Raw genomic sequence first — 12,695 nt, 5'->3', positions numbered from 1 at the left:
TACAAGGAACAGAAGGCTTTTGCAATATGATTATATAAGACTTTAACAACATCCACTTGAATGGGAGAACCGAGTGTCTTTCGGCACTTCACAGTCACCACTTCCCAAATAGGGGTTTTACTTCTTACAGATGGCATGTGTGTTTTCCATTGCTCCATAAAAGCAATTTGATATATACAATTTTATAGCCACACAGTAAATGATGCAATGTAACCTCTGAGGAATATTGGGGCATGTGTTTACATGATTTACCAACAATAAAATTAGATTGTCAGCTCTTCGGGGCAGGGACTCCTTTTCCTAAGTGTCACTTTTATGTCTGAAGCACTTCTTCCCATTACGTGTTATTTGTATTACTTGTTATTTATATGATTGTGAGATGTATTACTGCTGTGAAGCGCTATGCACATTAGTGGAGCTATATAAATAAAGACATACATACATACTGTACATACATACATACTGTACATACATACATACTTACATACATACATACTGTACATACATACATACTGTACATACATACATACTGTACATACATACATACTTACATACATACATACTGTACATACATACATACTGTACATACATACATACTTACATACATACATACATACATACTGTACATACATACATACTGTACATACATACATACTTACATACATACATACATACATACATACATACATACATACATACATGCATATGTATGGTAACAGGCAATGCATTTTTTGGCAAATGCTTATTTTGAATTGATTGTTATTTTTTCTATTTCTGTTTATTGTTTTCACTAAATTGTTTGATATTATTACATTTTAGGATTGGTTAGCGGTTTTATTTCTTGAATTGTTTTGTTGGTTAGGTGTTTATTTAATTGTATTCTAGTATTTTGGTATAACATCATTTTTATTCTTATGCGGGTTTGGTGTTAGAATAATTGTATTGATGTGTACTTTTGATGTGTACATTATTGATGTGTATTGACTATTGACAAATAACTATTCATGTGTACATTGATGTTGATGCTTTGTAGTTCTTTTATTCTTGTGGTGTTTAGCTGCTTGTTTATTTCTTTAATTGTTGTGCTTGATGATTTTTTTATAGGTTGGACATTGACTGCTATAGTGGCTTATCATGCCCATATTATGGGTATGATGTACCACTGTGGCAATCAATGGGTAGAGGGTGGGGGTACTTGTGCCAGAGTAGGTGGTTAGGCCTCCAGGGTGGGTAGCAGGGGAGGGTGGGTTAACCCCTTAATTACTTTAGCGGTTATTAATCACTAAGGTGATTAAGGGGCTAGGGGCAATTAGATTGTATTTTATTCTTGTACTCTTGCTGCCAACGGAGGACATGGACCTGGAGTATGGTGACGAGGACACCCTTCATCATGGCAGGGGTAAGTAGAAGTTTTATTTACTTTATCTATGCTGGCTGGCAAATGTTTTATTTTGAATGGGCAAATGAGCTATTATCCATATCTGGATAATAGTAATTTTGCCCATTACTGAACTGTATATGTTGGGGGGGGTTGTTGGGGGTAGAGGAGGTGGGTAGTAGGGTTGTTGTGTTTATTTTTGTTTCTTGGGGGTAGAGGGATTAGGTGAAGGGGGCAGTTGCCCCAAGGGTGGTTCTTTAGGCCTACCGGAGGGGGTAGCAGGATTGGTTAACCTCTTCATTACGATAGCGGTTCCCACCGCTTTTGTAGTGAAGGGGTTAACTCCTCCTGCAACCTTCCCAGCAGCCCTAACCACTTACCCTGGGGCTACTACCTCCTTCATCCACCCTCTCTGCCCCCAATAAACAGGCTATTGAAGTTAAACACCTTTACTGGCTTAGCGGCTAGCTGCTAAGGTAATGAAGCTGGTTTAATAACAATTTTAATACTAGTGTACGTGAGCAGGCGGTCTCCAGAGCAGAACCGCATTGATTTCGGGTCCGGGGACCCCCTGCTTCCTGAGATACAGACCCTGTTATGGGGTGCCAGTATCTCCTATGCATTTAAATGTCCCGCGTCACGTGACCGGAAATCAACGCGTTCTGCTCCAGAGACCCCCTGCTGACGCACACTAGTATTACAATTGTTATTAAAACCCTGCGACCGCTTGCGAGATATGCGCAGGGACAGGCGGCTCTCTCTGTGCAGCTGGCGAGATATGCGCAGGGACAGGCGGCTCTCTCTGTGCAGCTGGGCCCGATCGCTGCACATCCACGGGTGAGACCTTTTGTGAGAGGCGAATATCACATCGCTGGCTCGTCGCCAGTTTTGGCTGTTTAGCCATCGCAGGTCTTCAGAGTCTTTCTGAATACCGTGATAACCACACTGACAAGACTGGCGGCGTAACATGCCAAGCGAGATTTTTTTATGAAGGCAACTAGAATAGGCCCCTTAGAATATCTGAGTTCACGATCCACCTCTACAAAGTATTGTTACGGTCACAGTTTCCCTATATTTCTGCGTCACCATAACTTATCAAAACCTAGCAGCGTCTGAAATATTGTTCCAATTCAGGAACCTAAAAACCCTGCTTGGGGTTAAGTTGAGAAACAGATTTGACACAATGTAAAGAGATGATCAAACTTCCTCTCCCTGTATTTCAATGTAAAACAAACTTCTGGTCTTTTGCAATTATCTATGCTACAGTAAAATACAAACTAGAAACATAATGCCTGATTGAGCGATTTAAAAGAGCATTTCTTCCTACTTTACTCATTTTTGTACAGGGTGGAACCCGGGGTGTCCCCCTCAGCCAAACGCCACTATTTTCAGCTATGACAGACACCCTGGTTCCCGAGATACTCACTGGTGAGGTCACTAGGTTTAAATCTCGCTCAGTGGAAACAAAATGGCTGCTAAATTTCAGGCCAAAAGGGACATCATTGGTTGTGGCTTCCTATTGCACTGCCATTTAAGCCCCTTTAAAAACCAGGAAGTAATACTGGTAATGTCACCTGTAAGTAGCTTGGGAACAAGGGGGTACCCGAAGCTGAAAATAGGGGTGTTTGGTCCTCTGGAGGACCCCCCAGTTCCAATTCTCTAAAAAATGAGGGTTAGTTAGGGTAGATTGCTCCTTTTTGCCAAGCAGTTCATAGCCGAAACGGTCTAAAACAAGGTTCCCCGATACAAGAGTCCACTTCCTTAACCACAAGGCCCCTCCATCTTCAGCCAAACATCCCATGTATACATGTTTAATACCACTGAGTTGTTCGCCATCTTCTACATTAGCACTGCGCAGGTACAACTTACTATAGGATTCATTTTACTGGGTTCTGTATAAATGAAGTCCAAACAAGGAGTTCTTGGCCCATTTGCAATCTGCTGTTTGATTTATACCGATCAGTCCGCATGTGTTGCCAGACTGTCTTTAAAGAATGTAGGACAGTTTAATGATTGGTATTCTCTGTTAACATGTACGAACGGACTTTATTCCCATTCCCACACACGATCTACCACAACCCCAGGATTTTTGTAATGTTTAATCCTTCCGACGAAGGTCAAGATTAACCATTCCCAGAGTTGAGGGCTTTCTCCCCCCCCCCCCCCCCCCCCACACCTAACAGTAAGGGAGTAGATTAAAATAACGGGATATCAAAATATTGTTTTCATTTCGGCCTATGCCATAATAAATGCACCCGCACATATCTCCGCTCGGGTATCTCTCATGCCAACCTGTTTCAGAAAAGAAAAACAGAGGCAAAAAGGTGGCACAACCACTGCCCCTGCTGCCGTGCAGGCCTGCAGCCCGTGCATAGCTGAGAGATTCCTGCCATCTGCGGACCTTGGCAGCAAAGAGGTTAAACGGTGTGTGTACACTTTGCATGAATCACCAGGCTGACAGCACTTGGAGCTGATGTATTGATAACCATGGATATTAATGAACCCAGATCTACCTCTTTTTGTGGGAGAACTCCCAGGAACTGGGTTCCTTCACCTTTTTTTCTGGGGGTGGGGAGGGGGGTCTCCATAGAATGATTATACTATTAGGAATGATGCTAAAATGCTCCCTGGGGCGGGGGCTCCTGTGCTTTTTCTGCCACGTTTCTCTGTTTAAAGCCTGATTACTTATTGTACTTTACATATCAAATATTCTTTCTTTGCTTGGGGTTCCCGCACCGCCTTGTGCCACGTTCATCGCACTTAGTAGGACAATGTGGAGCCTAACCTGCTCATGGATGAAAAAAGCTATGATTGACGGCTTATGGGTCTTACAACAGAAACGAATCGGTGTCCTCACCGCTCGGGCCTCCCACTGAATGAGCAGCCGGTCCTGGTCTCAACCGCACCAGACAATACAAACGCATCCGCTCCAGAAGTCAGGGTTCAAAACAAAGTACTTTTTTAAGCATAATAGGAGTGGCACAGGCAACCAGCAGGAGGCAGGGAATTAGTCAAATCTATATGTCGTTTTGTGTTTTTGATTATTGGTAAATTTGAAGTATATATGTATTCTTTATAAATGCACTTTATAATATATGGTATTTGTTAACTATATATATATATATATATATATATATACAGTGTTCGACAAACCTATACATTTGCTCGCCCCGGGCGAGTGGATTTAACCCCCGGGCGAGTAAATATTGGCCCAAGCAGCACACGTTTGGTACTAGGTGGCGAGTAGATTTTTTTGTGTGGCGAGTAGATTTTTTGGTGATTTGTCAACCACTGTATATATATCTACAGTCTAAGTCTCTGGACGAAACGCGTCGGAGTGGGGGTGCTAGGCAGGACCCCTGACCCACTGGCTCACGTAATTATGTTACCCAGCACTTATGCTAATCATTTTTCTGGACTGTGACTTTCATCATTTTTTCACTAGGGGCACTGACCACTAACACAGGGTTATGTAATAGGCGTCCATCAGGTATTTTCCTACACATGCTATATTACCAACTACTACTCCACACACCTAGGGATTATATTCCAATTCACCACCTTTCCTATACAGGATTTATGCTGAAGGTACTGATCAAATTATTGTATACTCATGCAGATGTGTGATGCCTGGTGACTGTCATTTATACTTTGATCAGTCCACCGTTTGGTGTGTAGTGCGGATCTTTCTTAGCTCTGTATAGGTGCCTTTTGAACCCAATAACCCATTGTGATTTACTCTGATTTACCCTAGTGTTTTTTGAGTCACTATTCCACTTATGTATAGGGTTGACAATGCATGTCGTTCCCCAGTGTTGCTCATTAGTGCTTTAAAGTAACAACCGTGACAGGGGTCCATGCCTCTTTTTTAAGTGTTTTTAGTTTTGTACTGTTTATTCAAATCTTTTTTGCATTGTGTCAAATAAATAAATGAATTAATTTTTTGCATACCTGAGTGCTCCCATACGGGTTTCTTTTTTCTTTTTCCTTTCATATATATATATATATATATATATATATATATATATATATATGCAAATATAGCTGTATGTTGCATATTTGCTTTCCTGTGGAGGGTTTTTGTCACTTTTTTTACTCACCATAACTTAACTCTATATATATATATATATATATATCACCCACTTATAATTAACTTAAAGAATGCAAATATACATTCAGTAAGCTATCAAGGAAGCACATATGACACCATACTGCGAATGTAATTCACTGCTGAAATCATTCTCCTGGCTTCTTATCAAATCCCGCATCTCACACTCAATTCTCCTCCTCACTTTTAATGCTTTACACTCTTCTGCCCCTCCTTACATCTACACCCAATTTCTCGCTATGCACCATCCCGACTCTTGTAATCCGCTCAAGGATGTCTTTGCTCTACCCCTTTTGTATCTAAAGCCCTCTCCTGCCTTAAACCTTTCTCACTGACTGTCCCACACCTCTGGAATACCCTTCCCCTCAATATCCGACTAGCACCCTCTCTATCCACCTTTAAGACCCACCTTAAAACACACCTACTTAATGAAGCATATGAATAGCTCCGTGGCTAACACTATACACCTGGTACATAAAGCTTGCCCCCTTGCAGACGCACTTAGTAGTATGCCCTCCTACTGTATCTGTATGTTCCTCCTACCAATTAGATTGTAAGCTCTTCGGAGCAGGGACTCCTTTTCCTAAATGTTACTTTTATGTCTGAAGCACTTATTCCCATGATCTGTTATTTGTAATATTTGTTATTTATATGATTGTCACGTGTATTACTACTGTGAAGCGCTATGTACATTAATGGCACTATATAAATAATGTAAGGACTGACACGCCCCCTTGATGACGTCGCGCTCCCCAAAACAGAGCATTTTCAATGGATCTAGAGAGGACCAATCAGTGCTGACGACAGAGTAACAACACGATGACATCAAGCGCCAACCAGGCGTGCAGACTCATGAGGCCCGCAATGACGTCAGCTGCCAAACACAAGATGACGGAACCCACAGATGAAAACGGAGGACACTTGGAGTTTCATTTGGAACAAGGGACATCTGGGGACTTTGGGGGCTATATAGCAGAGACACTTGTGTGGTGTTAGTGTGCCAGCCAGACTTGAGAAAGGCAGCTGTGCCTGCCGAAACGTCATTACTTGGCCCAATAAATAGTTTTTTTTGCAGAAGCCCTGCTTCTTATCTAATTGCTATACACTGGCGACACACTTTATTCGAGCTTGGCTAGTCCCACGAATTCGGGTATACCCGGGTATATTGAGGTTTGTGACTGTTTTCTGCCCGAGTGCATTGAGGTATTTTCTAGGCAGGGATTGAAGCATTTTATTCCCGCTGGCTGCAATACTGCACAGTATATATATATATATACTGCATTACAATTCATGAATTTATGCCATCTGGTAGACACGCGAAGCATTGCAGCCTATTAAATCCTAATCATTAACATTTAACAGTTCAGCCGCCCGTCAGCCAGGCATGAACCCAGGCTGGGAAGGCAAATGCAACGGGGCTTGTCAGAGGTGAGGAGCGGCGCATTCCAGGTATCTGCCAGGTACATACTGGGTATTTGCTCGAATAAAGTGTGTCGGTGCAGTATAAATAAAGACATACATACACTAATATATATATATATATATATATATATATATATATATATATTCACCCCTGAAGAAGCACGTTCGTGCGAAATGCATACAGGTCATCACTAGGCTGCGTCCACTGTGACGCTGACAGCGCTTGGCGCTTGATGGGTTTGATTCAGTGAATCCAAATCTGCATGGCCACGCTCACGTGGCACGCGCTCTTGCACGGGCACGTACGCACCCCCAAGCTTGGCGCTTGGGCAGACAAAATTTTTTGACTTTGAAGCGCGCTCGGCACCAGTCAATGCACACAGAACACAGCCTCACACAGCCACACACAGCCACACACAGCCACACACACACAAACATTACACACAGAAATAGCCCCGATCCATGCCTCCCCACTCGCGCTTGCAAAATTATGCAGGACACCCAGCGCTCATGCTTGGAGAGTTGGTGACGTCACTGCTCTCAAGCATGAGCGTGGTCAGCGGCAGCGGGGACGCAACCTTAGTTGAAACATCATCACGCAAGTGGTGGTAAGGGAACTCCAAGATCCGCTGTTGAGCGGCTCCGCTGTTCGGAGGCTTGATACGGAGATGCCTCCATCACAGCGTTCACGCGCGTTGTCACATGCAGGACACCTCTGCAGCAAATCAGCTGGTGAGCCTTTCACTGCGATCTCCACAACTCCTGAGTGCTGCAGGCAGCATGTCCAGGGACCTGGTGCCCTAGGTCCCATCACAATGACAGCTTTGGACTTCCTGCTCTCACTGGAACTATATGGAGCTCATTTTTACTACTTTTAATGTAAGTTTGTGATATGCGTCGTGTGTTTTTAATACACCTTCTGCCATTCACTCTGGTTCGCTGTTTCTTCTTTGTTGCCACTTTTTGAAGATCCGTCTGGATCAGCTGGATGGAGAACAGAGCACCCTCCACAGATGCATGCAGCAAGGAAGAGGATGGATTGTAAATCAATATTCTTTCAAGTTTATTTGGATAGTCTGCGCGATCGGGACTCTTTTTGCTATATCTATATCTATCTATAGTTAACAAAAACCCTATATTATAAAGTGCATTTATAAAGAATACATACATACTTTTAATTCAGCAATAATCAAAAACACAAAACAACATAGATTATACTAATACCCTGGCCTCTTGCTGGTTGCCTGTGTAACTCTTATGCTTAAAAAAAAGTACTTTGTGTTGTACCCTGACTTCTGGAGCGGACCTGTTTGTACAGTATGTTCTTGTCTGATGCTGTTGAGACCAGGATCGGCTGCTCATTGTCTGCTTTTCTGTACTATAAGGAGGAAATGTATAGATGAGAACCAACCCCTGATGAAGTGACGTAAGTCACAAAAAGCATAGGGCATTCCTAGGGCCACATCTTGCTGGTTGCTTGTGTCACACGCTTGTTATGCCTGCTAACATTGAGGTATTTAACTATGTATTTGGTCACATTGGATGTAGCATTGGGTATCTTTGTCATTTGTTGCACACAGTTTGTTTTGCCTAAATAAAAAAGTTTACTATGTAACCTCACTTCTGGAGGGGGTACGTTAATATGTTTGCTTACGAATGTAGGTTTCCAACAGCAGCTAAATTGTTAACCTGGAGACCTACAAATAGGACAACACACATAACAGCAAATGAAGACCCAGGTAAGGTAATGAGAAAATACAATGCAAGGGAAATAAGCACTAAAGGGTGAATCAGCCATATGAGTCATCCGGTGTGTGTCATCATCGCAAGTGCTAATCAAACCATTACAAAACCTACACCCACACCCTCCCACACCCACCATTTGTGGTAGCTCGAAAATATAAACATAGGCCAAACCAGATTGCTACACAGTAACGTACTATTGGGCTGCAGCCTGAGGAAGATAAACACATCACATGTTCTATCAGTGCGACAATACAGTTCTCATGTGGATACCGATCACTCCGGCTGGGGTTCCTAATGCGCATTATTCCTGCTGGCACGATAACTGTCTGTCCTAGAAACAGCAGCAACCTACGGAGCCCCAAAGCACATCCAATATGGCAATAAATGAGTGTAAATTAAAATTGGTAGAGTAGGACCTGCTGACAGGGCAGGGGTGGGCAACTCCAGCCCTCAAGGGCCACCAACAGGTCAGGTTTTCTGGATATCCCAACTTCGGCATAGATGGCTCAATCAGAGGCTCGGTGTGTGATATACAGTATGTCTAATTGTCCTAGAAACATCTCCATGGCTCATATTCTTTAGTAAAATGAAAGCTAGTTCTATAGATAAAGCCACAAATCCAAGTGAGGATTTGAAGACAAGACGATGAAAAATAACCAATATTATTCTTTTTTTTTTTTAATGAATAAAATAATGCACAACCAACAATTTTGTGCTTTGGAGAACTGGTGTGATCTTACATTATGCCGCTCCTGTCTAGTCTCATGAATATAAAGTGGGTCTCCATCCATCACAAGAAGACACTAACTTCCACTCATTCTCCACATCATTTTCCTTACAGACTTCAAGAGTCTCCCTCACTGAAGTTAGAGTTTCATAGGAGAAAAAAATAATAATAATAAATAAAAATAAAATAAATAAAAAATAATAATTAAAAAAAAAAATATATATATATATATACCATAATACTGAGTTAAGTTATGGTGAGTAAAAAAAGTGACAAAAACCCTCCACAGGAAAGCAAATATGCAAATACAACTGTATGCTCATCTGCATGTCTTAGGCAGGTCTGCAACCCCGCCTTTCCCCGTTATCACCCAGCATACAGCACTTCTACTGCAGCAAGGGATTCTGGGAAATGACATGCAAATGGGCACACAGTGCCACTTTTTGCTTCAAAAACCATTTTTAACATGGTTCCCTATAGGCTTAAGCTTGCTGCATGGTCACAGCTTTGAGCACAGCCAGGGTTAAGATGCATACCCAGAAAACCACCCACAGACAGCCATTTCGACCTTGATGGATCTCATCAGTGTGGGGTTGATTAACTGGGTATGCAAAGAAGCTATGGGATAGGCTATGTGCTGGGTGATAATGGTGAAAGGCGGGGTTGCAGACCTGCCTAAGACATGCAGATGAGCATACAGTTGTATTTGCATATTTGCTTTCCTGTGGAGGATTTTTGTCACTTTTTTTACTCACCATAACTTAACTCAGTATTATGGTATAGCCTATCCCATAGCTTCTTTGCATACCCAGTTAATCAACCCCACACTGATGAGACCAATCAAGGTCGAAACAGCTTTCTGTGAGTGGTTTTCTGGGTATGCACCTTAACCCTGGCTGTGCTCAAAGCTGGGACCATGCAGCAAGCTTAAGCCTATAGGGAACCATGTTAAAAATGGTTTTTGAAGCAAAAAGTGGCACTGTGTGCCCATTTGCATGTCATTTCCCAGAATCCCTTGCTGCAGTAGAAGTGCTGTATGCTGGGTGATAACGGGGAAAGGCGGGGTTGCAGACCTGCCTAAGACATGCAGATGAGCATACAGTTGTATTTGCATATATATATATATATATATATATATATATATATTCCGTAGAGGGATATAGAGATCTTCCAAAATAGGGCACTCTTTGACATATATTGAAAATATAAACAATTATTTATTTCATTACAGACACAAAATGAACAACACTAAATATTTAAAAAATACCATATCAGTGAAAGCAGGAAAAACACATAACAAGGTCAGTATAAATCAGTTAGCAAGTGCAGCCGTAACTAGATTATCCATGTGAGGAAAGCAAAGGATCCTCACTGGGAATAATACCAGTACTGGGTACAAGGTGTACCATAATATATATATATATATATATATATATATATATATATATATATATATATATATATATATATATATATATATATATATATATATATATATATATATATATATATATATATATATATATATATACAGTGTTCGACAAACCTATACATTTGCTCGCCCCGGGCGAGTGGATTTAACCCCCGGGCGAGTAAATATTGGCCCAAGCAGCACACGTTTGGTACTAGGTGGCGAGTAGATTTTTTTGTGTGGCGAGTAGATTTTTTGGTGCTTTGTCAACCACTGTATATATATATATATAAGCATATTGATAATAAAGTGCACAGGGAGAGAACATGATATCACTCAAAAACCAGCGGAGGGGCCCAACGATCTCCAAAAGATAAAAAGATGTCAATATATAGTAGAGTATACACCCCACTGAACGCTGGAAAGTCCTCCGAAAAAGCATGCGTCCACAGTCCCGCATCAATATGTAAAGAGATGGCGTGTACACGTAGACAGGCGCCAGAGACTCCACGCTGCATGAGCTTCCCACTGGCCTGCGGGACACGCGAGATTTGATGGCTATTTTGTTTCTCCTGGAGGGAGCAGAGACACCTGTACAGGTGTCAAATACACCTTTCCTTCTAATTGTTGATAAATCTATCATATTTAGCTCATGGTGTGCACCCGATGCCAATCTAGGCATTTGTGGACGAACCCACTGTTTGCGGCTTCCCATTGGACGGCCATTTAAATCCCCTCAGGAAGCACCTGTAACTATACGGGCAAGTAAGTATCTGGGAACCCCCAGAGAGTCCTCGGACTGCTGGTTTAAGTCCACCCTATGCTCAACTGTGACAGGTGTAGGTATATCGACAACATATTTGGGATAGTGTAGAGGGGCTGATCTAAAATGTAATGGTGGTATTTTATTTAACCCTTTAAATGCCGTTATGGTGTTCTGTGGACGTCACAACGGCCGGCACACAAGTCTCCCTCGTGACGTCCAGTGGACATTCATCACCTTCTAGTGCGTTTTCTAGGGAAGAGTGTGGACACGATCTCACGCGTCACAAATACAAGTAACATACACTGGCGACACACTTTATTCGAGCTCGGCTAGTCCCACGAATTCGGGTATACCCGGGTGTATTGAGGTTTGTGACTGTTTTCTGCCCGAGTGCATTGAGGTATTTTCCATGCAGGGATTGAAGCATTTTATTCCCGCTGGCTGCAATACTGCACAGTATATATATATATACTGCATTACAATTCATGAATTTATGCCATCTGGTAGACACGCGAAGCATTGCAGCCTATTAAATCCTAATCATTATCATTTAACAGATCAGCCGCCCGTCAGCCAGGCATGAACCCAGGCTGGGAAGGCAAACGCAACGGGGCTTGTCAGAGGTGAGGAGCGGCGCATTCCAGGTATCTGCCAGGTACATACTGGGTATTTGCTCGAATAAAGTGTGTCGGTGCAGTATGCTGCTCTCAAACTGTGTAGAAATATAGGGTTGAAATATGGGTTCGTCCACACATGCCTAGATTGGCATCGGGTGCATACCATGAGCTGAATATGATAGATTTATCAACAATTAGAAGGAAAGGTTTATTTGACACCTATACCCTCTAGCTAGAAGCTCATTTGATGTAGCACTCCTGGGACAGTTAAAATATAACTTTTATTAAATGAAAAGTGCAGTGACGTTTTTAATAACACATTACCACTGAAAAAGTCAAAGTAGTCAGCAGGATAATAAAAGTTATATTGTAACTGTCCCAGGAGTGCTACATCAAATGAGCTTCTAGCTAGAGGGTACAGGTGTCAAATACACTTTTCCTTCTCATTTTTGATTGATCTCACGCGTCACTGCAATGACTTGGTCACAACATGAGCCCTACCCAAGTGATCACATCGCCG

The 12,695-nt window shown here is 42.1% G+C and overlaps 1 protein-coding gene across 6 annotated transcripts in view; it reads right to left on the bottom strand.

The window, feature by feature from the left end:
- Positions 1–12,695, bottom strand: part of EXOC6 (exocyst complex component 6) — a 291,045-nt gene that overhangs the window by 261,745 nt on the left and 16,605 nt on the right. The gene's annotated exons all lie outside the window — the stretch shown is intronic.

The sequence above is a fragment of the Ascaphus truei genome, chromosome 8, assembly GCF_040206685.1.
Source record: "Ascaphus truei isolate aAscTru1 chromosome 8, aAscTru1.hap1, whole genome shotgun sequence".
NCBI classification, from domain to species: Eukaryota; Metazoa; Chordata; class Amphibia; order Anura; family Ascaphidae; genus Ascaphus; species Ascaphus truei.
The sequence above is the reverse complement of the archived record's forward strand: the minus strand, read 5'-3'. Positions and strand labels throughout refer to the sequence as shown.